Genomic DNA, 5969 nt, shown 5'->3' with positions numbered 1-5969 from the left:
TATTTGGGCTGGTCCCAGGGTGTTTGGGGGACATTATGAGGCTGGTACCTTTTGAGATAAATACTAAGAAACAAAGAACTCTTTGAGAAATCTGGGATTTAGACATGTTTTATTGACAGCAAGGGAGGTCTGAGTTCCTGAGAAGGTTTTTGTTTACAGGAAGCAATGTGGCTTGTACCAAAGGGGAGATGGTTGTTTGTGAAGGAGGGGAGAAGTCAAAATGCACACAATGAGGATGGGATTCAAACCCATGCATGCAAAGCACAATGATTAGCAGCCCACCACTTTAACCACTTGGCCACCTCATGTGAGCTGCCAAAGAAGGGACAGGAGGAGAAATCTAAGGCCAGCAGAGGTAGGAACAATAAGGAGTTTTTAAATACGAAGTGTAAGGAAGGCCTGAATGACCTCCCCCCTCACATCTAGTGATGAGCTGGGGGAAAGACTTCAGGAACAGACCGTGTTTACATAGACAGGCCTCCTCTGCCTAGGTATGCAGCAAGTATCCTTTGAATAAAAAAACAAACAAACAAAATAGAAAGGTAATTTTTTGGTTTTCCTGCAGTCAGCCAAAAAAAATGTGAAAAGAAACGGGCATTTTTAAGCAATCATCTGTCCCCACCCAGGGGCTGGGGAATGCTTATTTTCTTTTTCAGACACTTTCTGGGCAAGCTGGTGCCAGTGGAAGAAAACCCAGAACGCCGTGGGTCCCCTGTCGCAACAAAACATTGTGTTCTGTGTTTGTCTTGTTGTTCCTGTTATTTTGGTGGATATTGTAAATTCTTCAGGCGTGACACCCCCTTTTAATTGGGCATGTCGTGCTGCCCCTTTCGGGGCCAAGGGAAAATGTACCCTAATTCAACCTCTTCCACCCTCTACTCCGCCACCTCCCTCCAAATTCTCTGTGACACCCCCATCCCCACGGTGGCCTACCCCCATCCAGAGACCTGTGGTTCTTAATGCAACTGGTTTACAAATGACTATCGCTCTGTTCCCCACTGACTGGTCTCTCAGTACAACATTTGATAACTGTTCTGTTTACCAAAGTAGGTGAAAGAATGTTGCCATAAGTAATTTCAAACTCATTTGAATTGGATGGAGGGGAAATAAACAAGAACATCCGAAAATGGCGAGCCCCCACAAATTACCTCTGGGAAGGCTGAAACTCACTGCAGGAAGCTGACTCAGTGTCTCAAATCCAACGCTTGGAATGTGCCTGGGGCTACTGGACGGAGTGGGATTACGTCAGGGATTTGAATCATAGACTCATAGAATCATAGAATAACAGAGTTGGAAGGGACCTCAGGAGGCCATCTAGTCCAACCCCCTGCCCAGAGCAGGACCAATCCCCACTAAATCATCCCAGCCAGGGCTTTGTCAAGCCTGACCTTAAAAACTTCTAAGGAAGGGGATTCCACCACCTCCCTAAGTAACGCATTCCAGTGTTTCACCACCCTCTTAGTAAAAAAGTTTTTCCTAATATCCAACCTAAACCTCCCCCACTGCAACTTGAGACCATTCCTCCTTGTCCTGTCATCTGCTACCACTGAGAACAGTCTAGATCCATCCTCTTTGGGTCCACCTTTCAGGTAGTTAAAAGCAGCTATCAAATCCCCCCTCATTCTTCTCTTCCGTAGACTAAACAATCCCAGTTCCCGCAGCCTCTCCTCATAACTCATGTGTTCCAGTCCCCTAATCATTTTTGTTGCCCTTCGCTGGACTCTCTCCAATTTTTCCACATCTTTCTTGTAGCGTGGGGCCCAAAACTGGACACAGTACTCCAGAAGAGGCCTCACCAATGTCGAATAGAGGGGAACGATCACGTCCCTTGATCTGCTGGCAATGCCCCTACTTATACAGCCCAAAATGCCATTGGCTTTCTTGGCAACAAGGGCACACTGTTGACTCATATCCAGCTTCTCATCCACTGTCACCCCTAGGTCCTTTTCTACAGAACTGCTGCCAAGCCATTCAGTCCGTAGTCTGTAGCGGTGCATTGGATTTTTCTGTCCTAAGTGCAGGACTCTGCACTTGTCCTTGTTGAACCTCATCAGATTTCTTTTGGCCCAATCCTCTCATTTGTCTAGGTCCCTCTCTTTCCGATCCCTACCCTCCAGCGTATCTACCACTCCTCCCAGTTTAGTGTCATCCGCAAACTTGCTGAGGGTGCAATCCACACCATCCTCCAGATCATTAATGAAGATATTGAACAAAACCATCCCCAGGACCGACCCTTGGGGCACTCCACTTGATACCGGCTTCCAACTAGACATGGAGCCATTGATCACTACCCATTGAGCCCGACAATCTAGCCAACTTTCTACCCACCTTGTAGTGCATCCATCCAGCCCATACTTCTTTAACTTGCTGACAAGAATACTGTGGGAGACCGTGTCAAAAGCTTTGCTAAAGTCGAGGAATAACACGTCCACTGCTTTCCCTTCGTCCACAGAACCAGTTATCTCATCATAGAAGGCAATTAGATTAGTCAGGCATGACTTTCCCTTGGTGAATCCATGCTGACTGTTCCTGATCACTTTCCTCTCCTCTAAGTGCTTCAGAATTGATTTCTTGAGGACATGCTCCATGATTTTTCCGGGGACTGAGGTGAGGCTGACTGGCCTGTAGTTCCCAGGATCCTCCTTCTTCCCTTTTTTAAAGATGGGTACTACATTAGCCTTTTTCCAATCTTCCGGGACTTCGCCCGATCACCATGAGTTTTCAAAGATAATGGCCAATGGCTCCGCAATCACATCCGCCAACTCCTTTAGCCCTCTCGGATGCAACGCATCCGGCCTCATGGACTTGTGCATGTCCAGCTTTTTAAATAGTCCCGAACCACTTCTTTCTCCACAGAGGGCTGGTCACCTCCTCCCCATGCTGTGCTGCCCAGTGCAGCAGTCTGGGAGCTGACCTTGTTTGTGAAGACCGAGGCAAAAAAAGCATTGAGTACATTAGCTTTTTCCACATCCTCTGTCACCAGGTTGCCTACCTCATTTAGTAAGGGGCCCACACTTTCCTTGGCTTTCTTCTTATTGCCAGCATACCTGAAGAAACCCTTCTTGATTTGCGCTTAGCTCAACTGATGGTTGGTTGGGAAATATTATTCTAACCCTCGATCAGGGTTGGAAGGGACCTCAGGAGGTATACAGTCCAACCCCCTGCTCAAAGCAGGACCAACCCCAACTAAATCATCCCAGCCAGGGCTTTGTCAAGCCAGGCCATAGAAACCTCTAAGGAAAGAGATTCCTCATCTCCCTAGGTAACCCTTTCCAGTCTTCACCACCCTCCTAGGGAAATAGTGTTTCCTAATATCCAACCTAGACCTCTCCCACTGCATCTTGAGACCATTACTCCTTTTTCTGTCATCTGGTACCCCTGAGAACAGGCTAGATCCATCCTCTTTGGAACCCCCTTTCAGGAAGTTGAAAGCAGCTATCAAATCCTTCTCACTCTTCTCTTCTGCAGACGAAATAATCCCAGTTCCCTCAGCCTCTCCTCGTAAGTCATGTGTTCCAGTCCCCTAATCATTTTTGTTGCCCTCCCCTGGACTCTCTCCAATTTGTTTCTGTAGTGGGAGGGGGCTCTGAAAACTGGGCGCAATGCTCCAGATGTGGCCTCATCAGTGCCGAATAGAGGGGAATAATCACTTCCCTCAATCTGCTGGCAATGCTCCTCCTAATGCAGCCCAATATGACCAGTTACCCATATTGAATGCAGGCTCAGCAATATTTGATAAATTGGTTGCTGTCCATTCAGTCGGTTATTTCCTACTTATTCATAACTAATGAAGATGCTCTAAGGGGATGGGAGAGAGCTGTCCCGTCCGTGTAGTTAATCCACCTCCCCGAGAGATGATAGCTATGTCAGTGGGAGAAGCTGTGTCGGTGGGTGGGCAAGCTGTGGGGTCTACATGTATAGATAAAGTTTAATCAAACCCCATTTTTAAAACCACCCGTGGTCTGGGAATGGAAAAGGAGCTCTCTGAGCAGGGTCTGTCCTTCAAAATCCTTAAGATCACTGACTTGCCTATGCTAATGCCATGGGGGGTGTAGCTCAGTGGTTGAGTGTTTGATTGCAGTTTAAGTAGTCCTTGGTTCAAATCCAAGTGCCCCCTTACAAGCCTGTTCCCTTAACAAAAATAAGCACATATCCATTTCCATTATGTTCGGGAGCTCCACTGAATAGGAATGAATGGAAACACTCAGTGTTTTCCTGTGCAAATCCATAGAAACCTAGCAAACAGGTCCCTCATCTGAAATCAGTTCCAATCCTCTGAGTGTCTAGTTTATGTTTTCATCAATGAAACAAAGACACATGAAGGCACATTTGCAGATCCTTGGTCTCCATGGGCTACAATGTGTAGAAGAACAAGAACCCCATCCCCTTGGGAGGAATGGACTAGTCTGTGTTACATTCCAATGGCAGCTGTTTAAAGGGAACGTGCTTCGAGTTCATGATCACCCGCAGCGTCTCTGTAAGGTTACCAACCACAGAGCCGGTTGTGGCTGCATCTAAGTAACCGCAGAGTTAGTGTAGTACCAGATCGTTAATTGCACAGCGTCACTTTCTGGTTTCGTTGATCATTTGGGTAGAAACAGCCTTTTCCTGCCTCTCTTTCACACAGAAGGACAATTTTCTTTGTGCAGATGCAGGAACATCAAGATCTTTCTCTGTCCCTTGTGCAAAGTAGGGTGTCAAATTCCAAGGAACCTTCCTCTTCTGCGATGGAAACAATGGAGAAGCAGGGGGCCCTGGGCACCTCCAGCCCTGGCCGGGAGATGTTCCCTCCCCGCTTTCTTTATGCTGCTGTTGTTATTTCATGGAGTGTCTGGGATGGGGAAAAAGCTGAGTTCACTCCAGGTGGAGGGAAAAAAGGACCCTGAGAATCTCAGGGCCTCAGGGAAAACCTAATCCCTGCTACCGGGATCACTGAGGTGCTGGGGATTTGAGCAGGAAAGGGACTGTGTGAATTGTCCAGGTGGGGAATGAATAACCACCGACAACTAGTTCCACCTCATTAACCACCGACACAGGCTAATCGTGCTGCAGATAGAAGGGAAACTGGGAGCGATTCTTTGCTGTCAGCCATGGAAACAGTGACCCGAGTGCACTGCAGTGAATGTGCAGGGGAAAGCTGGACTTTACAGGCAGGTGGAAATAGCAGATCCGAGAAAAGCCCCCCCCCGCAACTTCTTCCACCGGGGTGAGGTGTTGAGCGACTCACAGCGCCCCCCAGCGCCGTTACCTTTCAGCAGGGGCTGGCAGCTCCAGCCAGTCAATGCAGGGGAGAGGGCCGAGTGTATCTCTGCACCCAGAGTCCAGGGCAGGCCCTCTCTCTCCACCACATAGAGAAACTGGCCCTGCTGCAAAGTGACCCCTGAGAACCAGCAACCTCCAGGACAGAGGGTTTGGCCCTCAGAGCAGGGAATGTGTCCCCCATGCTGCCGTTAGGCCCCTGGAGGCTCTGGAAAGAGGAGGGCTCTGAGCGTAACCCATCCCAAATGGGGGCTCCATCTGGGGATGTAGCTCAGTGGTAGAGCGCATGCTTTGCATGTATGAGGCCCTGGGTTCAATCCCCAGCATCTCCAAGTTCTCTTTTCACCCTGCTGCTTTGCTCAGGCCCAGAGGGGATGTGGCCCAGCAGTCTCCCTGCAGGAGTTTCAGTCCTGCTCAGTGCGGGTCAGGTGCCCATTGCACGGAAGGTCTGTGGGGGTTTCTGCTCCTAAGTCACCTTGGTACATTTAAGATTCCCACCCAAGGGGCGGCTTGGGACAGTAGCGGATGAGAAGGGGGAATCCTCCAGCCCTGGAGGGAAAGGTCCCGTCTGCCCAGACTGAGGGGCAAGGAGACGGAGGGGCAGTCAGTGCTCAGAGAGGAGAGAGCTCAGTGATTTACACCCATCAGGGGACACTGTCTTTTTGAGGCGGGTGCAGCTGGCTTGGGATGGTGCTGACGATGGATAGAAA

General features: G+C 49.1%; 1 non-coding gene across 1 annotated transcript; it reads left to right on the top strand.

Moving 5' to 3' along the window:
* The first annotated feature begins 5519 nt into the window (after positions 1 to 5519).
* TRNAA-UGC (transfer RNA alanine (anticodon UGC)) lies at positions 5520 to 5591 on the top strand. The gene has a single exon. It is a non-coding gene; the product is annotated as a tRNA-Ala (tRNA).
* Positions 5592 to 5969: the final 378 nt, after the last annotated feature.

The sequence above is a fragment of the Caretta caretta genome, chromosome 28 (assembly GCF_965140235.1).
Source record: "Caretta caretta isolate rCarCar2 chromosome 28, rCarCar1.hap1, whole genome shotgun sequence".
In the NCBI taxonomy this organism is placed as follows: Eukaryota; Metazoa; Chordata; order Testudines; family Cheloniidae; genus Caretta; species Caretta caretta.
The sequence above is the reverse complement of the archived record's forward strand: the minus strand, read 5'-3'. Positions and strand labels throughout refer to the sequence as shown.